Raw genomic sequence first — 25,347 nt, forward strand, 5'->3', positions numbered from 1 at the left:
TAATAAAACCTATCTGCAATTTGCTGATATCAACTTTTTCTACACGGAGAAAATTTTATATTAAAAATTACTATGGTATGTAGTAACTGTGGACCATTAGGTGTATTTATGTAAAAATTACATCAATTTGTACAGTTTTACATAGTATTTTAACTTGGAATGTTCCTAATAGTTCACAGTTATTACATACCATAGTAATTTTTAATATAAAATTTTCTCTGTGTAGATCTATTTTTATCAGATAAAAATTTCTGAACGCTATATTTAAATAAATAAATTCAGACTAAAAACATTCATGGATACAAATGAAATAGAGAAATAAGAGAAATGAAAAACAAAAATAAAAAAAATTGAACCGAATTTTATTTTTAATGTATGAAAACATATGTAAACATATTTTTTACATTAAAACTTATCGTTAATTTAATATCTTTAAAGCAATTGTACGATATTGATTTAGATATTGATGCTGGAGGTCTTTGCGAGAGAGATAAATTCGATAAGATTGCACTCGAATTGTGATATATTGCTTCGTCTTTGCTGATCTTCCGATAGGTCAAACCTAAAAACGCGACTTTCATCCCGAGGCTTTTTCTTGCTACTCGTCCCGCAGCTCGAGACTATCAATTTCTACCTTGTGTTTTTTTGTTACTTTTCACGGTCCACGTTCGCCTCAATTAGAGAACGGTACTTTTGAGCGGGTCAATGCGTCCGTTCGAGATCGTCGAGCGTACCCAGAAACAAAGGGGCCGGGTTTCACGCTTTTGCGCCAATGTTTCCGGAATAACGTTTCCAGAATATGTATTAACTTTTTACTTCCCTGAAAACCACACAGGGTGTGGTTAAAGCCATTATCATTCTTTCGGTTTTTTCATGTATGAATTTTCCAAGCAACTTGAATTAAAATTTTTTTTTAACGAAGAAAACGAGAATGTAGTTTTTAATTTAGAAACTAAAAAAAAAAAAAAAAAAACGAAAAGTTGCAAAAAATAGGTAACGAGAGTAGCGAATTTTTTTTACAGTTTAATTTTAGATGGCTGAACTTTTTTGAGGTTTGCTTACGAAAATATTGAATGCTGGAGAATTTAATGATAGTTCAATCAAATATTTACTAAAGAAAAATGGATTTGAAGTAGGTCAAAGAATAGCGGTAGCTCGAGGACACTATAAAATAAAACGTAAAATTTTTTTATCTGCAACAGCTGGTTTTCTTTTTAATAAAAGGTTATTGCGGTTTTAATAAATGATTGTACTTAAAAAGAATAGGTATGTGTGCGCTTTTCAACAAATTATAAGAAATTGACAGTCAAACGATATTTAAACAGTTGATGGCCATATTTATAATTTCGAATTAATTGATTCTTTGTTTCTTATTAGAATCAAAACTTAAGTCAGATAAAAAATTCATATAAAGCGCGATTAAATATATTGAACTGATAAAACTTGCTTTTAATAGATTAATAATCGCCATTGAAGTATTTTCTCTAATTATTTCAGTCCGATAATCTTACTATTATAACACGACTAACTGTCATGAATCATGGTATACAAGTATCGCAAATGTGTGTTGACAGGTTTTAGCCCGTGTAAAAAATTGTCGAATTTATTTCGACTCGAATTGGAATCGTAAACCGGACAAGAATCGGTCGAGCGGTTCGATACTCGTAATCGACATTCGGAGTATCGAAATATCTCCCTCTTTGTGTTCATTACATTCACGAGCAAACAGGGCCTTTACGGTTAAGGGATACCCGTATCGAGTTAGGATGCGGCTTACTTAAACGGATTAACCGGATTAGCGTTACTTGTACTCGCGTGACGGTGAACGTTATTGGATGCATTTATCGGGCACGTTATTGTAGGGATTCCTTACATTAAAACCGGATAGCGCATGTCACACGGATAAAGCAGCTCTCGCGACCCCGCCCGCGAGATTCCCGTTAAGGAAGCATTAAACGATTTCCATCGGAAGCGCGACCGCTCGGCTTCCGCAATTAAGCGCAATTATGCGCCCGATCCAATTATCAATCCGCATTATTCTCCACGCTACGTAGTGTTGGAATACTCCAAGAATTTAGTCCGATATCCATCTTGAAAAAATTTCATCGTTTTTTCTTCCAACACACAATGTGTCATTCCATTATTTGCACTTTCCTTGCTGCAAAATTAATCTGAAGTAAGATAGAAAAAGTGATATTTAACTTTGGATTTTTTAAAACACGGTGAAGAAAAATTATTCTTCAACAATATTTTTTGACAACAGAAAAATTAAGTCGGAACTTGGAAAGGATTAAATCACAATCGCGCGATTGGGAGTATCGGAATTGTAATATCCGTTTCTTTGGTAAATCCGATACACTAGAAAATATCAAGCCGCTCCGGAAGAGCGATATCCTAGTCCGGTTACTTGTGCGCGGTCGCGTGGCGGAGCACGTGAATGTGGGTTAGAATGCGGTAGGGTAACCAAGCTAGATGAGCATAAGCAGATAGGCGAGCGGGCAGACGAGCAAGCAAGCAGCTGACGCGGTGGAATCAATATTCTCACGTGTACGCGTATATAGTGTACGCATCGGTACGGATCGATCCATGCTTGCAAACGATATGTGCATCCGCGACCCGGCAAACGCGATCATTAGCAACAATGTCGATCACCGAGCGCACTAATTTTCAATGAACATTACACAATACAATTGTTTTAGATACAATAGCTAACAGTTATTGTTTATTGATAATTACGTGATGAATGAAAGTGTAGAGTAAGTTTTTTTTATAAATGATTTTAGAAATAATATTAGCTTTACAATTAATTGAATATTTTTGAAATGTTACATTAATATATATATATATATATATATATATATATATATATGTGTAATCATTACAAAAAAATCGATTTCTATTTTTGAATATAAATATAAATTTAAAAACAATTAATTTGGTTGGTGAAAAAAATTAAGCAGAGATTATTTAACTATTTTATTTGCAGATTAAACTACGAGAGTAAAATTATTACTATCAGGTTTTTATTTTTTGATCAATTTTCTGAGATATTGACACTGAAATTTTTCTAAAGGAGAATGTATATGTTGATTTTAGATTTATAAAATGTAGATTAGAAAACAAATATATCTCTTTATGTTTCTAGAAGTACATCATTAATTTGCAGTTATTCTGCGATTACAGGTATTTGTGTGAGAGGCAGCAGATTGTACATTACTTTAAACATATGTTTAGATGAATCAATCTTGATCAGATTTACGTGATCAATTTTATTTATTTTTGCTTTCAAATAGTGCAAGTGTTGAATTTGTTTTGCGAAAAACGATTTATCAATATTCTAACGAGAAACATACACTTTCGTTCAATTTCGAAATACATTGCATTCGACGTATTATCGTTGACCACGTGGTCGTCGAATATAGCGACGAGATAAAGAATACCGCAAACTTTTCAAGCTCTGCTTGAGTAAGCAGATAAAAATGAACCTATCGTATTCTTCGTGGTAACCGCTATCAGTTTCCTGAAATTAAAAGCTCGTCCGGAAGCAATAAAACCAACTGGACCGAAAGCAGAGAAACAACTAATTTTCTGCATTGCAATTTTGCATGTTATTGTGTAGTGAAATTACTGCAATACGATATAGTAAATCTTAAAATTTTTATCAACATCAAACAAGCGAGTATAATTCCAGACAATCGGGCAATATTCAAAGCTTTTCCCAGGGAGAGACCAAGAATCAGTCAGGTTCTAACATGGGGGTTAACCAATAATTATTAATTTCTTAGTATAAATATAGGATTAGAGTCCGTTGCAGAGTTGTAATATCTCAACGCAGATTAATGTCCGTTACTTCCACAACACGAAATACATTCACTTATCTATCCACCCATCTATTATGGCATAGATACTAGCCTGGGCTATATATTTCGTCGTGTTTCGCGCATCGAAACGGCGCTGATTGATAAATTCCCTCGGCTCTCCCGCCTGCCATCGGAGCCGCGCTAATTTTTAGAAAGCGCCACGGTTCGCGACCGACCCTTCACGTTTGACCCCCTTCGACTCGTTAACGGGGCATTCACGATATATCGCGCATTCGGTTCCCCGTGATAAATCGCATCGTGTGCCGGATCCCGCGCGCTTACTTTCAAATCTCGATCGACCAGAAAGCGGGAGAGAGATAGATAGATAGATAGAAACGCGCGAGAGAGGTTCGCCTCGACGGACGGACGGAAGAAAGTAAAGCGACGCGACGCGACACGACGCCTGGATAATGCGTTATCGGGATACTCGCGCCATCGTGCGCGCCGCACATAGGTGTCCGTCCGTCCGTCATTGGACCGTGACTGGCGTGAGTGGGGGCCGAGGGCGCGGAGCGATTGGCGGCGCGCGTTGGCGCCGACGGAAATAAGCGCGAGAGGATCGCTCGCATGAGACCAGGTCGCGCATCGGCGCTCAGATGCCCGAGGACCGTGCATCTCGTCGCGTCTTTTCCTCCTTCTCTCCTTATGTCAGTGTCCCTTTAATAATTGTACAGGGAAAAGGGATCGTCCGCTCGACGCGTTAAAGTTGAACGATCGCGACGTCGTATTCAAGAACGACACGTGGTTGTGCGCGGAAGCTTCCAAAGAACGTGTTCTGCTACGTGCGGTGAAGGTAGCGGACCAAGAGAAAGAGAGAAAGAGAGAGAGATAAGAGGATTAAGAGAAGAAAGAGACGCGCGCGCGTGTTCGACTGGCCGCGATCAGGTGACGCGAGTCCATCGGACGTTTTCGGGTTTCTTCGTCACCCCTCGGGGAGCGCTTCCCCCTTCGCCGTTGCGCGCCGAAGAAATCAGAACGGAACAGGAGTAGTCGCCGTTTGGCATTCGCGCGGTTCGTTTCGTTTATACATGTGTGTGTGCGTGCGTGCGTGCGTGCATGCATACGTTCGTTCGTGTGTGTGTGTATGTATATACGTGTCTATGCGCGCGCGACAAGCTTTATCTCCTCGTTTCGGAGAATTTCGGGGAAAATGGACACGCATGCCGGATCTTTTTCCGTTACTATAGACACTGTCGTAAAGAATACTTTCCGGTCGCTTTCCGTCTCGTCGTTCGATGCTTGTGAGAAGTGATGCAACTTTTGATATCGAACGAAAGGAAAGAGGGAAGGAAACGGACGCCGTTTGCGTACGTGTAGAGGGTTAGGAACGCGAGAGTGAGAGCAACAGTGTGGGGGGCAGCTCGACCCAGTCGGTGCGCATCGCGCGAGTTATTTCAACGCGAGTGTGTGCTATCTGACACTGACTTGCGCCGAGAGAGTCGCGCTAAAATTGGATATCTTAGCTGTGCCGTGCTCGTGCAGCTGACCGTGCGTCGAACCGGACGACGATGCACCTCGTCGTGAGATCGCTCCGCGGACGATAACGAAGGTACGCAGATTTGCATGTTTTTCTTCGCTGAGGTAAATATCATTTGCCTTGGCGATGCTAATTAAAAGCGACCGACGCTTGAAATATCGACGCCTCGCTTGCGAAACAAGAAACGCTTGTAAATGCTCGAGTAACGCATATCGATCTTTGTGGATACCCCGATATTTTTTTGAATATCTTGTTATACCTGATACCACTATATGTATGTGTGCGTGAGAAATAATATACTGAAGTAAATAGATTTTTTTTTCTCGTCTTTCGCTGAGACTTTTGTTGTGAAAATGACTCGGAATTCTTTTCAATTAATTTATAATTGCTTTGCTTATAATGATTAATTGTAGATATTACAAATATTTTGCGTGAATAATAATAATTATTTTAACTTTTATGTTCAATTAACTTTTATTGTAATAATATTTGTCTCGTAATATCACGGGGATAATATATTGATATTCTGCTTTTTAAATGATTATTTCTAATTCAATTATCTTAATGCGCAATTTAACATAGAAATATTTAATGTTTATCATGATATTAATAATTATACTTGATTAAATTCATTATATGAATAACCTATTATCTCACGTATTATAATATATATATATATATATATATATACATATATATAATGAATACTAATTATTATACTATAAATTATTTTAAATTATTCTCATTAAAGCTCTTAATTGGCTTGATTTCTCATTAAAATTTCTGATTTGAAGACTTTTAATGTGAATTGTATAATTATTACACAACAATATTACCGCTATATTATCATGTTTATTCTTATACCTGTTATAAAAAATGTGATTTATTTGAATCCCATTTCTGCTAATGACTTAACACACGTGCACGAGAAAAAGCTGATGCATCTGTTGTATGTACATTATACAACTCGGTTCATTGCATAGCGATGCAATGGCTCGATCCCAAGTGACATAAGATATTCTGTTTATGGCAAGATGGAAAAAAAAGCTGATGCTAATATTATACATCAAAGTTTCAAATGAGCAAAAATAAATATATCTATATTCTTCTTTGCTATTGTATCCATTATGTAAATTTAAATATAGCCATAGATCGCTATACGTATTCCTGAAGGGTATATCAGATCTATAGGTATCACTATGTACTTCTTTATTATGCTATAATTACATTCCGATGAATAAATGTGACGATAAATTATTGAAATATGTCACTCTAGCAAACTATATAGTATAAAATGTAGGGTTAGTGATCATTTATTATTATTATTGACAATGGTAACGGTAATTTATCATCGTTACAGAAATGTTCAAAGAAATAATTCGAAAAAACTATTCTTACAAATTGGTTTAGCCTCGAGAAGTTGATTACTATAAGGTAATTTTTGTACAAGGGCTAGGTAATTCAGCGGCAATTCCAGCAAAATTTTGGGTAATCCAAGGTTATTTTTGGTAAATCTAAATAATCTTTAGTTAGAATAATTTAAAGTAATTTAAAGTAAAATTTCTTTTTCAAAATTTATTTTTAATTTGAGATACTATTAGGTAAGCTTAAGTAATCCGAGGTATAATTTAAGGGTAATCCGTATCAAAGGGTAATTTTTGTACATTATATCTGTTAGTGACCAACCCCTCGTTTAGCCTCAATAGAAAAACTGGTATTTTTTTTCTTTTATTAATTTTAATTCAATAAGAGATGCCAGAAAATTTGTCAAAATTTTCTGGCAAAAAGAATAAGAAATTTTTTAACATGTGTATAATATATATAATGTATTTCTAATCCAGAAAGATGATAAATTTAAATCGTGTCGATTCTCGGCATAAAGGAAACGTTTCGAAATCACGATTCAGTTTTGCGAAAACATGATTCAATTGCCAAATACTTTGTTTATCTCGGCTGCACGCCAAGATCTCGCTTTGCAAAATGCGTATGTATCTGCGATTATCATACGGTCTGATTTCTCTCTCGAGCGACATCGGTTTCCCTTCATCGCGATATGCGCTTTCCCATAGAATAGAGAGCGATTTCTGAACGAACGTCACGCATTCTTCGTGTCATAATGATGAAAAACGTGATGTAAAGGGCCGCACAGCTTTATGATTCGGCGAGCAATTAAAAGCTGTAATTTTTTTCAAATAAAATTTGTAATTCTAAAGAGCACCTTTATATATATTATTAATTATATTTTAATTTAAAAAACTATCAAAAAGCAATAAATTCTATGTATTAAAAATACTGTGTAATACAATTAATATTATATAATTAAAATTATATAATACAATTAATATTATGTATTACAATATACATATAATAGTAATTATATATAGTAATACAGTTGATATTATATATAAACCTATATATTAATCGAGACGCTTAATGTTCCGTTAAACTAAAAAGAATTTTTAAAAATATACGTATATTTTTATTTTATATAATATATAATTTAATTAAATTGGCGAAATAATTCTGGACAAATCATTCTGCAGATATATGACTGATACAATTGGCATTTAATATTTAAGCTTTATTAGTTTATTTATAGATGACGAATGAGATAAATTGTGATATCGACCACTGCAAAACTCAGGTCACGCACTCGATGACTGTGAAGCAGGCATTATTGTCGACTGAGGCTGGCGTTCCTCGTACTTTTTCTCTGTATCAGTCGGTGGGAATTGTCGCTTCGAAGTTTTAAAGCCGTTAGAGCCGCATAGAGGTTGCCAAACCGTTTGATCTCACATATTTTGACACTTTGACTTTTATATCGTGACTAAATTTTTAATTATATATGTCGAATCTCGTTCAGGATGCACTCATTACAATAAGGAAAGTTTATTTATTATAATTAAATTTTACAAAATGATATTACTGTTTTTCTATAAATTAAGACGTTTGAGACTAAATATATAAAGTAGATTTTTTTTTTCAATCTACATTTATGTATATCGTCTTGGAAATTTTTCAATTTTTTGTGTGAGAAAAAACACGAGTATTTTAAATAAGGCTTTTTGAACTTCTTAATTCTTTTATTTTGAACATTTCTTTGTTTTGCATCTACTGGACGGCGTCCAGTTTGGGAACCAATGTGTTGTTAGGTGAAAGATCACAATGCAGAGCGGCTGGTCGAACGAATGAACGAGCGAGCGAATGGTTGAGTGACTCAGAGTTTGAGTATCCGTGGCACAGAAACTCATGACGGCCATTGTGATCACCTTTCTTTCATCGGGCTTCACAATCTATTTGTGGAATTCCTAATATCGACCGCGACGTACGAGAGTTTGCCGTTATGACGTTAGGAATGAGACAATCTCGTCGTCGATGCAGTTTATGCAAGATCTTTGCGAGATTCGATTCATGCCCAAAGATATGCACGATTGTTGAACACGATTTAGGGTAGTATTAGCTATCGAATTTACTCGAAATTCTCTACATACATCTTTTCCGAACCATTGAATAGCAGATTGAATTCTTTTGAACACCCTATAGAGATTTTTCTTCTTATTATACAAAAGTATTTCCCAAAGTATTTTTTATCTCGACCTAAATAATATCTAAAAAAAGGGAGAACGATAAGAATAACGATAATGGTGGATCTTCTCGAATCTCTTCCTTCGTCATCCCTTGTATTCGAGCTCCGCTATATTTTTCTTCTACACACGCGCAGATTACGTTTGACCTAAATACAGAATTGTGCCTGTCTCGCTGTCGGAAGTACTGTGCAGCGATATTGCTATCAGAGAGATGTCGTCGTGACGATACAAAAGACAGGGATATCGATAACGCTACTGTCAGACTGCGCTCAAGTAACGTGGTGTGGTGCCACTTCCATTTTCACCGGCTTTTTCGATGTATGCGTTGTGCACAAACGTCAAGAACAATGATAACCTCGCCAGTACAGACTTGATTGCTACACCGTATGAAAAGAGCATTAAGAATATAAATGTATAACAAAGATATTGCACCATAAAAAAATCCATCTTTTTAATAGTATATACGGAATTAATTAAATAATAAATAATAATAAATAGTAATAAATAAATAATAATAAATAATTAAATAATTTAGAGCATATTTTTCGACAAACTGAAAAATTGATGTATATGTTGTTATCTGTAGTTAATAGCTCTTAGAAATTATAGATTTGATTTGCTCTGTTTATAAACATTTCCATACATATAATATAATATTAATATTATGAGAATAACAAATATTTATTAATAAATAAATTTCTAAAATTATTAGTAAGTACACATTTGAAATATACCTATCGTAAAAGAATTGGGAAAAGAGAATTGTTTTATATCAGCTTATATTTGTATATCATATTGTATCATACTTTAAAAAAGAAAGAAATTTTGACATTAAGAAGCTCACGTAAATTTCTGTCTAAATTATTTCACGGAAATTCTATCACGCGATGTGTGCTTTTTTTGGCAACAATGCTTTCGAAAACGATCGATATGAAATTCGTAGGCTAACAACGTTCAATGTAGCGTTATGGGAATAATTTCGGTTAATAAAAATACCGCAGATTTTAAGGCGCATACTCCGAAAGCTACAAATTGACTGTGGACACTGTAGATAGAGATAGGACCTTGCCCCTTTCGACGCTCGTAAATTTCACGACGAAGTACAATAATCATTTCACGTCAGACTTGCTATCGAAGAATTTTGTGGCCTTAAGGAAGAAAACAATATGATCAGATAAAATGATTATAACAATATTTTTTTATTTGACTTTTAGGATGCAGGGTACATTTTTTTATCCATACTCTTTAGTCTAAATGAATAAAAGTAGCGATTGAACTGTACATTTATTTGTTGCAATTGTAAGTAAGATAATAACGTCTAATAGTAATAGTAATAATATTAGAATCACTAAATAACAATTTTATTACTATTATTACTATTATTATTGTTTATACAATTTATTAATATAGTAATTTAATATAATATGAATAGTAATATAACGATTATTATATTGCCACAGACACTATTGAATGATGACGATTTACATTATATCAATTGAGAAGTGATGAGAGAGATGAGATACGATATTAAGTTAAAAATAATCTACAGAAATAAAAGAAAGAAAAAATATATAGAATGTTTTTATGTGATATTTACGTTACGTAACAATATCAAATTTTTATCTTCGTAATTTTTTTATCAAAGGCAATAGTAAGATTCTTCGACATTATAAATGCTGCCTCGAAAACAGGTTGTTCGTTAATTTACATGCAATGACGTGAAAACGCGAACGACTGGTCATAAGTCGGGTATCTCCGAATTCGATATGACTGTTCCTCAAAACGATTGTCTAAAAATATATTGACTTGACATTCAATTTAGCTTGTTATATGAGCTATGAGAAAAAACTTCTAATCAGATAACAGACGATTTGATCTATTTGTTAATAGGCTCTACTTTGCATACTTAATTTTGAAATATATATCGTACATCTTTATCCTTCTATATATATATATATATATATATATATATCGTCTTTCTCCTTCTCTCTATCAGATTTATTTTAGGCAACAGTGATATTTTTAATTGTATAATTATTTATTAATAATTAATCTATGAGCTTTGTATTGCTTAATTATTATACTCATGAATAATTTTTTATTAATTTAAATTTGTAAATAACTGACTTATTAATGTTTTTTAGTTTTTTTTATTTTACGCGTAGAAATTTTCAAAAATGTCAGATGTTATGTATGTGTATACATTTTTATCAACTGCTTTCATCAGATGCTTTCATCGTAAAGTTTCACATATTCTGTTGCATACATTATGCAAATCAAAATTAAAGTCTGTTTTTTCAAGTGTAAATAAATGTTACGTCTCACGTGTAACCTTAATACGCGTATTCTCGACATCTTAGTTAAGTTGAGTGTGCAAGCTAGGAGACATTACAAAAGCTAAATAAACTGACTTTTATTTTAACGTTGACACGGGATATGACGTGAAAGCCGTTCCGTCAAATTGAACGTTACGTAACAGATCATCGATCATGATTACGCGAACAAGTTGTCTTTTTTCTAAGAATTTCGAGAAAGAATAAATACGTATGACCCATATTTAAAACCTTGGTCTATGTTTTTTAATCATCATTTTTAGTGTAGAGTTTTTGATTGCATTATACATTATATATGTACTCTATACTTTATATATTAAATTTAATAGTGTTGTTAATTTTTTCACACAAAATTATATTTATTATTTAATTTATATAATTTTTTGTTGTTATATTATAAATATAAATTATAAATTCAAATTATTCGCTGCATATCGCGATCTATTAGAATCTATATATCAAGAGAAATAACAAAATACTTGACAAAGTAATTTAAAAATACAAATTACGCGAATTTAATAAAGTCTACAATCCAATTTCGACACTGTAGCTAATTAAAATCCAATTCTAGTATGATAAAAAAATTCTCGTTGAAGTTACATTTATACATTATTTATTCTTTACACATTTGTTAGTCGTTAACTTTTATTAATTTTTATAGTACACAAAATTCTTTATTTTATAAAAAAAGAATATGTCTTATTTTTTAAGATTAATTCTACGTCATTTTGTTTCAGAAATTCTGACCATTCATTTTATGAGAATAATTGCGAAAAAAATATCTAAAATTTAAAGCGTTGTAAACAAAATTAATGTAGAGATTTGTGTTATTTAAAACGCGTGTATATGTCACTTTATAAAACGTTCGGTGAAAATTCTGGTCCATAATTAACATTCTGCCAACGGACTTCTTTTCTCTTCTGCAATTTGTCGAAGCATAAATTATATCGTCAGCGATGAAATGAAGGATGACAGGGTTATTGCTGTCAGAATTTTGTCGTTATGGCGAATGACAATTACCATGCGCGCTTTCGCTTTATCTCATAATAATAGGTTTTTATATTGATAACGTTTAAAGAGATAGCTCTTCATAAACATTATTTCATGATTTTTTAAAAATTGATATTAGACTCTTACAATTATATATTGCTGAAACAATATAGTTAGATAATGTAATTAGATAAGGTTCTATTTTAATTGAATCCCATATTTAAATAATTATTAAATTGCTTCGATAACTGCTATTTGATGGTTTTCAGTCAAAGAGTATTAGTCCAAGCCGTAAATCATCCTATCGAATGGCTATCGAAATACCGATATATGCACCTACTTTTTTTTCCGTAGCTTTTGGAACTTGGCCAAAAGCTCCCGATATTAGAAGCTTTATCATAGATTAGTTTCTCCACAAAGGACACAAAGCGACTATTTGTCGAATAGAAACTCTTCGCTTCCACGCTTACCACACGTATCGACTATTATCGTTTGAAAAACTTTTTCAATTATTTCGCGCACCATTTGAAAAAATGCGGTTTTTTTTTGACCGATGGTAACTACACCGCATCTGATATATCGCGAAATTATCGAATACGTATTTATACGTGACGTAATAATTTTCGTGATTCAACTTAGAACTTGATTCATGACGGATGCAACTGAGTCGTCGGACTGCTGCAGAAATTAATTATTCAATTGCATTGGCTAACGTAGGAGATCGATAGCATCTCGCTGAGCGAACTGAAAACGCCACGCATACGATCGCTCGACACAGCATCTGTCAAGCTCATCCGTGATATGGGAACAATCAATAGTTATCAAATGCGCAACAGAGAAACCAGTGGAATGTTTCTACCATCTAATCTGATACATTTGTAAACAGTGGTATATATGCGATATTACTTTTTAGCGTTTTGTAAAAGTTTTACTCGAAAAAAAAAAGATATAGATTTAGAAGATATTTAAAGGATAATTTTTAATTAAATTATGGATACGAAGCAAATTAAATGTTTCTTTTTGGATTTCTTAAAAATTAATTACATTTTGAGCTCAATAGATGATAGTTAAAAGTGTTTATATTTCTCAAGTTTTATTTAGCTGTTATTACATATTAAACAATTGCTAATTAAATAATTAAGTGTTGACTCATATTTTAAAATAGCAACAATTTATAAATATTTAATAGTTTAATTTCACTTTTTTAGTTTAACCTGTATACAATTGTTCGAAACTTTGTGATGTATTTTTTGCAAAGTAGAACGTATTTTGCTCAAGTACGAGCATATTTTCTGTTTGGAAATAGTTATTTAAGTAAGATACCAATTGTAAAATCTTTCCAAGAAAATAGTGTAGTGATGTATTTACATCTTTTGCGAAGAATGAGCCAAGTCGGAATTGCTCACAGAGAGACCACTAAGCGAGCGACAGCATCTTTATCGTAAACTCTTAAAGCGAATTTATGCGGTTTACTCTCAATTATCGTCGTAAATGAATCTTTCAATTGAATATTGATTGACAAATCTGAATTTTAGACGTAGCATTAAAAAAGAATCAAGCACGTCTACACTCAGATGAAATATTTATGAATTCTTAGAAATACTAAAGTGATAAATAAAAAAAAGCTTTTAACTTTTAGTGGACTTTTTTAAACAAATAAAATAGATTTGCGTTTTATGTATTTATTATAAAAGTAAAAATTTTATTAAATTAATAGAGGAAGAATAAAAATATGAAAATATATATGAAAAATAAAACTTTGTTTTTATTTTATATATTTTATGTTGATTTAAATATGTTTATTGAAAACAATTTTTAGAGTCTACTTTTTATAAAATTTTTGTTGAAAAAGAATCATTTCTCAAAAATGTTTAATGCGATAATCTTGAACTACACTAAAAAAAATAATTTAATATTATATGTAGATTATTTTATATTGCCCTTAAAAGTTTAGATCCTACAGTCATGCAAATTTTTCAGGATGACACATTGTTTATATATTCTATTTCGGACCCATACTGAATGTTGATCGAAAGTATTCAAACGGAAATATATTTGGAATTCTTTTAACGCCGGTGATTATTTTTGTGGAAACATTTGTTCACTTTTCGCCCGCTTTGAACGTTTCATTCGAGATCATCGTCAAAAGTGAACCGTACAAATTCGCCTTTACCTCGCATTTTCCATCTCGCGCTCTCTACCTCCGCCCTCCGCCCTCTCTCGCGGATCTTGAACACAGATCCTGCGATCCGTGAGAAAATCAAACAAGACTGAATGCCAAGACATATTCTGCGAGTCAATTTGACAGGGCTCAAAGATCGATCATGACCTTCAACTTTCTTATCAAAAGAAAGTAATCCGACGGGTATACACATCGTTATGTAAGACGACTTTTATTCCGTTTTGCGTTACATCTGGACTAAATTTGGCACTCTTGCAATGCGAATATTTTTTCGAGATAAATTCAAACTGAAACTTGCAAATGTGTTTTGTTATTTTATTACGAAATAGTGCGATATTTCACGGGAAAACAAATTGCAGTTTGCAGATTTATTTCAATTGCACTATTAATACATGTGAATAATAATTAATTTTAATAATAAATAATAGTTTGCGATACTAATAAAGATGGTCATGTCATCTTGTAATTATGTAATGATTATGAATATATTGAGAGTATAAAATTCATTTTTTATTGCTATTTTATAAAATGCACAAAATTAGTTGTTAAAAATTTAAAATGCAAAGTTTATTGTGATCATTATCTTCAAATTATGGTTTCATTATTATCATTATTCTTCTCATATTTTATTTTCTGCTTATGAATTTCAAATAAAACTTTCTTTACACAAAAAAGTATAAGATAAAATAATTAATAGTTAATACGTGATATTGAATATTCTGAATAAAAAATGCATGCAATTTTTCAAATGATGTACGCAAAGTAGCGAATATTTAATAAATTATATTATAAATGTATAATACACACACATACATAGCTCTTAGGTTGTTAAAATATTTAATATATACGACGTAAAATTTAAAAACTTGCACAGTTAATTATGATCATTACGAATTCTTTATTAAACATAATATATGTAATTTGTATTTTCTCAAATAGCACATTATTAAAATTTGTTTCTACAAAATAAAATTGTAATGAATATTTAAATTCAAAACGTTTCTCATTTCTTCAGAATAAAGTTTGGAAGATATTTTACTTTTTACTTCAACGTATACTTTCTTATCAAATATTTCTCCCGAGCTCATATCGGTTGCGATATCCTGTCCTGTTTTCTTTAAAAGCATAGGGGAGAAGTGACATTTAAGGTGTCTACGTTATTTATGCTTACTACTTTCGTTTTATCAACCTTTTTCTGCAATACCGAGAGAAAGAGACTACGTCAAAGGACGCATACCTCTTGCACTTTCATTGGTATGATCGACGAGATTTGCACAAAAACACGTGAGAGCGAGCGAGTGTACGAAAGTTTTCAATAGACATCCACTTTTCTCAGCGGGTCGACCGCTTCGGTCGGTTCGTACTTCGAGCTGCAGTTAATGGAAATCGCTTTTAACGATAAACGTCCATTATAATGGCAGTCTGCCTTTCCCTCCTCTCCTTCTCAATCGGTTAAGTCAAGGGGAAAGTGAAAACTGGGGGACTGGTCGCGTAAGTAAAAACAAGAAGAATATTTCATCTTAGCAAATAGCGTGAGTTCCATTATCGACGTAAGGAACGGAAAATTAATTAATGCCTTTTAAATTTTTATCAAGATAGAAAGAAAGAGCGAGAGAGGAAAGGAGGGAGAGATAAAGAGAAAAAGAAAGATTAATAAACGCCAGAGTAGTCGCGCGAGAAACATCCGCCTCGTTAACAGCGAAACCGTCTATTAATTGTAATCGCGTATCGTAATGTCGGTGATAATAAAATGAGATAATAGCACTAATCGCAGCGCATAATATTAGCGGCGTAATGAACGTAACGGATACGAATTAAGTGCGCCACTGCTTCGCTTTAGTTCGGAGATATTTCAACAATAGACATTAATTAACCCATATATTCGTTATAACGCGTATCATATTGTATCGTGATGCTTCGTGATGTGTGTAACACGTCCTTTATATTGTTATATCGGTTTATGTATGACGTTTTATTGTCTCTCATCGCTGCGTAACGATATTCGCAAAATTGCGTTATATCTTTGCTGTCAGTAAGTGGAAAATTTGCTCACAGAGCGATAGCATTCATTTAGCGACTTTTATTCATAAACTTAATGAGAGTGAGAATATGTCGAATGGGGCGGAAAAGAAATAATAGCTTAAGTAGGAAGAGATGTGATAAAAAGATTCGATGCGCACGTGTCATTTTCATTATATTTAAAAGATGACCGAAGAACTGCCGAACAAATGGAAAAGTTCTTATTCAGACAGATCGCGTTATTCTCAACTTCCGATGATTTAACGCTAGAGATTTATCTCTCTGTAACCTCTCGTAATTAGTTAGCTCATTAGACATTTTGTTTGCATCTTAAAAGAAGAACCGAATAATTTCTAGCAAATGTTAGATAACTACACTGTAATTTATGATCCGAGAAGATTAAATAATATATTAAAAATTTTTTAAAAGTTAAACGTAAAGTACGAGGAACAGAGAGAATTTTATTAGCATCAATTGTTTTTAATGTTTAATTTAATGAGAATTTTTTTCTTTTTATTTACGATATATTACAATCATAAGAATATTAATATTGCGATTTAAAATAGATAGAAACAATTAGTTTAAACATAATGGATAAAGATAAAAATTTATTAACGTTAATAAATAAATTTAAATAAATATATAGATTATATGAAATTAAAAACAATCTTTTGTAATTTTTAAAATTCAATTTCACAGAAAGTTTTCTAACTAAGCTTCGAATTAAAATAATCTATAAATGTATAGATATAATTAGAAACTGCAGAAAGGTCGAATCTCTCTTAGGATATTCTGTGTGGAATAATAGCTTTGCTCACTTCTCGTATTTAACAAACTCTTTGAGGTAAATAATATCTTTCAATTTCGCAGATTATACGAGCATTATTATACGCATTTTGCAAGACTTATGGTAGGATTCATCAAGTTTCCTTCAAGCAGATAACGATCGTTTCGTCTTCAACGTCTGCACTGATTGTTGAAGTCGCTTTAACGAGCCATTAAAAATCGAATTTAACCCTCGTTAACGAGAATTTAAGGGAGATTAATGAAATCGGCCATTGGTCTACAAATTTTTATTCTTTGAGAGAATTTCATCTCTCGCAGCAATCTGAAATCGATTTTACTCTTATCACAATTTTTTAATCTTTTATATTAAATATTGTGTCTGTAACAGATTGTGGTTGGCTAAAATATCTTTGTTTAATAAAATGCATTATATGTACATTGAAAGACAAACGGACAAATATAAGTTCTCATTAGTTGAACATCTTCTCCAAACTTGACTGTAACTTTCAGTAGTTAAAAGTGAGATTAATCTTCATTGATGAAACACCGATTATGTCAAGGAAAGTTTCTATTGATAATATCATTTTAAAGGAAATTGATGTGTTATTCGCTAAGAAAAGCAATTTCTTTTAAGTTTACAATTGCATCTCGTAAATAACCGCCAAGTGCAATTAACAATTTATATCCGTATGCGATGATTTAATACCGTAATAGAGAATGCTGTTCACACTCGAATGTAATTTTAGATTAAATCAATCAGTCAATTAAACTGAGAATTTATGTAAATCTACAATTAAAACGCTAAATATGCGGCTCGCTCTTTTCCAGGCTAACGTACTCGCGACATCGCATCGTTGTTTACTCAGCCATCGAACAAGTTATAATCTCACGTAAAATGCACCGATAAGGATAATGGCATGACGCCTACAGTTGTCGATGAATCATGCTGTTGCTATCGTCGCGAAGTGCAACGCTATAGCGAATACAGGTGCGCTGCATCGTATGATCGATATACTGTAATATTCACTCGCGGATTCTCACATAAGGAAAGATTTATTATACGTCACCGTGAGATCGCGCGACATGATTGCTGCAATTCCGAGAAATAAATTTTCAATCAGCCGACTGACAGCATTTCCGTGCTGGAAGGCTCATTTAATATTGCTTCATCCATTATAGCGAAGACTCCTATATAGAAAATATGATATAAGAGAATAATTTAAGAAAAACATTACAAATTAAGTAAATGATTTAATACTTTGATTGGAATTTTAATTAGATAATAGAGTGTAGCAAAAAAAAGTGAGTAAATATTTACATCTTTAATTTTCTCTTAAGGTTTAATAATTGATGGTCTTGTATTCTTAATAATGTTGAAAGCAATTTTTTAAATTAAATTTCTCAATGTATAATATAAGAAAATAAAATAAAATAAATAGAGAATTTTCATCAAAATATAAAGCTTATTTGATGTTATGTGTGATAAAAGAATAACTTTATAATTTATTTACATCTCTTTGAAAAATTTAATGTCAAAAGTTTTTAATTTTCAATGATTTATCATACAAAGTTATTTATATAAAAACTGCTACATTAAAAAAAAAATAAATATACAGCTTTCTGCCATCTCTTAATATTTTAGAATTTTAATATTGGGTTTACATGTAAATATATTTTGTGCGTGTGTTGTATCTGCGCTTATATATATTGAGATATAATTTCAGCAGGGCATTATTATGTAGGAAAATTTTTTTCTCACGTTTGATTTATGTTCTACATTATATAAGGTAGCATTGATATCGGCATAATAAAAAAAAAAAAACTCGAGAAGCCTTCTCTCCACGGCTTTACGGATTATCCTCGTAAAAAATCGTTATAACGCGATGACTGTGAATTAAAAATATCTTTTCATTCATAAATTTATTACACTGTCGTCTCATCTTCCAACGCACGCTGCAAAATAAACTCGCTGCGCAGCGGAAAGCAAAATGCATTCGCATAAAAATAAATCTGTGCGTGGTTAGATGCCGGTGTGCGATTGCATCGTATTAACATTGTCAGGTGAATTTGTCACTGGCTTTTCTATTGCCTGTGGACAATGAGAAACTTGTTGGAGCGTTATTTAACGTGAGAATAGATCTAATTTTCGATTAGTACGCTCGTTGTTTTATTCGTTCTATACTCACGGAAGATATAAAATTGATTTTTTCTATATAATTATTTAATTTTTATATTATATTACGTTGCAGAAGTACATATTTAACAAATCGGGTTTTTTTTTAGTACTGCGATATCAATGCTTCGATTATTATTTTAAAATTTACTGTCAAAATTGAGTTTTTATTTGAAATTCTAGTTGATATTTTAACTTTCAAATAAAGTACCATGTGAATAATGCATGCTAGAAATAAGTTATTTGCATAGATATAAGGAGATCCAGGAACCGCATGTTTCTTACTGAAATTTAAGTACAAATTTTTCGAACAAAATTGTAATTAAATGTTATTTTTTTTTACAATTTTTCTGCGCTTTTTATTTTTAATATTATTAAATACATTGATATAAACTGGCACATATTAAAATTATATTAAGTTAAAGTTTTTTCTAAAATTAATTGATAAATATAAATAGTTTTGATTGCTTATTTTCAAATTATCAATGGCTTTCCATGGCGATCTTTTTATATTTCTTTTCTTTATGCTTTTAATTTATAGATCTTTATTTAAATTTATAGATTTCCGTTAGGCATATATGTATTACATATCATCACATTCAATCATAGCTCGTTTTCGTCGAGAAACAGATATCTATCTGTTTCCACGCCTTTTTTTATTTGTATATGTGTTTATATATTTGTAACTATAAATCATTTCCTTGCCAAAACCTATTACGATCATCCACAATCGCACGGAGATGCGTCTTCGCGTGGCGTGGCTTCGATGTCGAAACGAGACTCGCGCGCGCGATCGTTTCTAATTTAGGCGGGCATTAATCATAGGGACACTATCGCGCTCACCGCTATTACCGTCGTTCCTGGCATCGAGATACAGTACATCAGTAATATCTCTACGTGCAATTACGGCCGCATCGCGCGCATCGTTGTCTTGCGATGTATCTCGATGTCCATCACCTTTTCTCAGCCGGTTGGATAAGACCTTGTTGCTACATATGTGTACATACGTCGGCTAGAATAATGTGTGGCACCATTCACGATGACGTAAAACGAGCTATAATCGTAGAAACATCTTTGTGTCGGCAAACTTCAAACTTTCTTTCGTTCGATTTTCATGATTTTTATTTTATCATTTACATATGAAAGTTGGCAATAATAATTAATTATATGCGCTGATAAAAATGAATATTATCTTAATATATTAGTACAATTATAATTGTACTATGAAATTAACAAATCAAATATTTTATAATCAATGTACAGATATTTATAAAATATGATTCGATTTATTTTGCTCCGCAATTTATTTATAATAATTTTATCTTTTTTATGAAACTCTTTTTACTCTTTTTTTTTTCAAATTTTTTATGTTTTATCTTTTAATCTTAAAGGAGAGAAGAGAATAGAATTACATATTTATAAATTACTTTTTTATAAAAATCAAATAATATATAGAGTCCTTAAGATTTCGTATTGCTAAGTAGAATTGCTTTTGATATATTTCAGCCGTTATTTAACGTTTAAATGATTTCAATTTCCCGTTTTGATATTAATAAGTTTTCCTCTTGCAAGGAAGTGTCGATATCACAAATTTGCGCTTAATATAAAATACACTGCTATAAATATAGCGCAAAAGGTGCAAAACCAGATTTTCGAGGTTGCAACGCGTGTCTATCTATTTCCACCGCATGCTGTAATTCGATGCAGATCTTCCTTCCCTCTCTCTCTCTCTCTCTTCTCTTGGTAATTCGAACATTCACATTTACCGCTGCCTGTCTATTCTCCCTCCTTCCCTTTTTTGCATCTATTCATACTGTCTCTTGTAGGAGCCACGTTGGAACGTGATCGAGCCGAGGTTTCACTTTCACACGATTTCTAGTCGAAGTTCAATGAGTCGTCATCGTGCCACGCCATATCCGCGTTACATTCAAGGTGCATCTACCGCACGTTCACAATGAACGTAATTGTGAATGATATACTTCCGGTCGCTTACTATGTAGTATCCGGGCTGTAGAGTATACAAGTTACATTGCTTCTTCTCTCTCAGCAGCGAGAGGTTGGATGAACTTCAACTTTCTGCACTCGACATACTGTGCGTTGCGTCTGCGATATTAATTAAGACGGCGTCGTGAATGCGACAAACAATTTTCGCCGACCAAATTAAATGGTCGGCGACAGAAATACATTTGCTTCGATCGATAGGACTTAGCGCAGCATCCGGTAATTAATATTCATATTCATTCGATGCCGTATTTAGCTCCAGCTAATTTCCGACTTCGAGTTTTTCCATATTATCTATTCATTATTATTTTTCTTGATTTCTTTTTTTGTCAGCGAAATAAAAATGTTAATTGCATTGCTATAAAATACATGATAAAAACTTTTTATTCGACAAATTTTTTAACTGCCCTTTAATATAAATCCAATTTAACAGAATTTAATTGATAAATTATTAAACTTGGAAAAAAATTTTTTCACATGTAAAAATTGCTTTCCCTAAAAAAAAACGTATTTTATTAGTAAATTTAACGTTAAAGTTTGGAGTCATGGAAGTTATAATTGTAGGAAAATATTCAGCGTGCTTCTTATTTAATTTCATAAAAATGTACGCTTTTTTTCTTTCGCTTAAGTACATACTTTTAGTAACATAACCTTATATAATTATTCTAACCAATTTTTAATATCTCGTTGAAAAAACGAGAAAAAAATTTTTATATCATACTTTCTGCAACGTACATGTTAATTGAACCTTTTATTTTGGCTAATAATATAACAAAAGATGAAGAAACTAATTAGTTCTAATCTAATTCAATTAATACGAAGCGGTTGCGGAGCTGTCCTCAGCTTCTCCCATCGTCGTCAGATGTATTCATGATTAGCGACGCACTATCGTTGTCGGCCAAGAGTCTATTTTCGCATGCTCCGCCGGTCGATACTAGACTAGATCCAATTACCGGTTGCCTCGCACGTGGCTACGTTCGTCAAGTGTAGGCACGCGTGTATGCGTTCGCACTCACGTGGCAAACGTAGTGCTCGCGAATTATTAAACAACTAATTAACAATTAATAAAATATATAATTATTTTACATATATCACAAAATATTAAATCACTCATAGGTTTAGTATTTTCTGCTATTAAATAATTTGCTGGGAAAACATGGAAAGTCGATGAAATTTATTTGATGAGCAATGATTATGAAAATAAAAATCAAATTTTATAAGCGACATGTTATTTGAATTACCTGAAGGTGCTTACATATTTACAAGCAAGCAACTTTTTCATGGATTACATAATTGTTGACTTTTCTCTCTAATCACAAATTAGATTTCTCTATTTCATTGAACTCTTCCTTGATTCGGTTAGCACAATCAGCTCAATTCTAATAATATTAACCGAGTCTGTTACTGTGAATCCATTTCCCACTGACGCGATGTATCGATGTTTAACAAGATTAGCTTCACATTTCCCGCTTTCAAATTAAATTACTTATTTAATCCATTCACTTATCTTGTTCATTTTTATTTGCGTTTAAACGATCCGGAAGAATGCGGTAACGCATTTCTTTACGGTCAGTTTTCATTTCGTTGCAGTTTGATCGACACTATTTGTGCACAACGTAGCGGAAGGGATACGTTTATACTATATACACAGTCCCTCGTATTTCGCACGTGAGCGCTTTTTTTACCTGCTCAAAGCGAAAGCACGAATGATATATTTATCGATGTTTGCGAGATATGACACGATCGAATCTCTTTATTTTTTTTCCATATCACTATCTTTCTCCTTCTCTCTCTCTCTCTCTCTCTCTCTCTCTCTCTCTACATTTTTGTTTTTCTCTCATTTCAATCGCAGACATCGATGTCACCGTCTATTACCTATCCTTCTGTGATAGAACGTAAAATGTTTCACGGAAATAGACGGTTGCGAAATTTGCATGTACGCAAAAATAGTATCTGACTTTTCTGACTAGCAATATACTCAACTGTTTCTTCTTTTTATCAGTAATATTATAGATGTCATGTAGGCCTGCGCTCTTTAATAAACATGATTATTCAACTCAGTGATGAATTTTGTCGAATTCATGTAATCTCATTCGGATAAAAATCTACTACTTTGGAAAAGGTGTTTTGTTTTTAGAAATAATTTCTTTTTCCTTTATGTAACACGTTTCGATTAAACGTGCATAAGTGAAGGTCTTCAATATTAAACTAAGATAACTATTTACTCATTGAAAGAGGTATTTAATAATGCAGGTTGTATTTATATACTAGTCTGGCTTTATTATAGACAGACATTCTGCTAGAAGGAAACTATTGAACATTTTAGTGTAGCTTATACAAATAGTACCACGCAATCTAAATGCTCGTCGAGAGTCGCGATAAACATAGACTCACGTGTCTGCGAACTAATTAAGTCGGCTTCTCCCGTTGGCCACAAATAAAATAAACCAAAGTCCGACAAGACTGTGTAGCTTGCGGTATATTTCAATGATTGTCTCTAACTAAATGTATACGTTTATTCGAAAGTAGTGCCATTTTTGGAGTTAACCCTGTCAGTATCTTGAGATCTGCGTTTTATTATTACATAATATTGAATACGATTTTTATACAAAATTAATAATGTACAGAAATTTATGAGCCTTAATTGATATCTAAAGCAGATTCGCCATAGAAATAATAATTTTATTTAGCAAGAGAATTAATTATTGTTGAACGTGTTATTTTTCAACGAATTATTTTTGAACAATGTTTCGCAACAATCATGTACTCTGAATCTTGCACGCGTTTCTTCGAAATACGAAGCGCAACTTCTCGTCTTGACGATAGAATTCGATTGCGACTATTGATAGCGATTAAGTCATTGTTACGTTATCGAATATATTCTATCTTTATGAATGACCATGGAGAAATATTCTTGCTGCTTCCCGAGTATCTGCGCTCCTCAGTGGAACTCGGACTGTATTATTCTTCTTATTGTTAGTGTCTACTAGTAGTGCCGCTTATAATACGATAGACAAATGACTGTGATAATGGTAGACAAAAAGCATTGTGTTGTGAACAAGGCGTAACTTAACAAGAATCTCATAAAGTCATAAAATATACCGCGATAAATATCTTTTTCTTTTCTGATGATAATTATATGAAAAATGCACATTGTAATTATAAAATAGATTGAATAAATGTGAATCTCTCAATGTGTTACGTAAGATAGATGAATATCTATTTGTTACTGTATTGTGTGTGTGAGACATTTAGATTTCTCTATTCAATTTAATTTTGAACGAATATTGTAATATATGTTTTATAATCTTGACAAATTTTAGCTGCATATATCTTGCGATTTAAACAGTTGGCTGCGTTTTCATGTTTAACACAAAATTTTCTTATAGAAAAATCGGTTTATTTTATAAAAGTAAAATTTTAATTCTTGTTTTTCTTTGTAAACGCTCATCTAAAAAGTATCACAGATCAAGTTTGTCGATTGTTTCGACAATTGCATAAAATGAGTTGACAATTTCAATAATTCAAGAGAGATCTCTGGTTACCTCGTGAAGAATTTCCCGTCGTAATCGTATGATTTCTACAGTAATTTTTATGGAGTGCCAGCATTTTTCGCGACGAGAGATCTAACCGAGAATGGCAGAGCTAAGATAGGGTCATAAAAAGAAAAAGAAATAGGAAATGAGAAAAGAGAGTCGGCGCAACACGCATCAATGCTCCTCGTCTACCCCATGCTCTTTCCCTTTTTTTCCGTTTTATCTCTTCCTTCTCCTCCATGTTTTCCATTGTTCCTCGAGCCAAGATAGTAGGTAGTCGCGCCATCACATCGTGTCGCACTCTTCCGCGCGCTCAGTTCTCGCTAAAGATTCGCGTTCGTAGACTCGGCAAATTAAACTTCAACTCGACCTGAAGTATTTCCCGCTCGCGTGAGACGTTTGC

General features: G+C 32.6%; 1 protein-coding gene across 6 annotated transcripts in view; it reads left to right on the forward strand.

The window, feature by feature from the left end:
* The window catches only part of Trc (Serine/threonine-protein kinase tricornered), a 130,961-nt gene that overhangs the window by 85,663 nt on the left and 19,951 nt on the right, over nucleotides 1–25,347 (forward strand). The window contains exon 1 of one of the 6 annotated variants that reach the window (XM_072891394.1): nucleotides 3,221–5,409. The exons of the other annotated variants lie outside the window; for them this stretch is intronic. The gene's annotated coding sequence lies outside the window, so the exon portion shown is untranslated. Of the gene's footprint in view, nucleotides 1–3,220; nucleotides 5,410–25,347 lie in introns of those variants that run through there. 6 annotated transcript variants of the gene reach the window in all.

This window comes from Anoplolepis gracilipes, chromosome 4 (genome assembly GCF_047496725.1).
Source record: "Anoplolepis gracilipes chromosome 4, ASM4749672v1, whole genome shotgun sequence".
In the NCBI taxonomy this organism is placed as follows: Eukaryota; Metazoa; Arthropoda; class Insecta; order Hymenoptera; family Formicidae; genus Anoplolepis; species Anoplolepis gracilipes.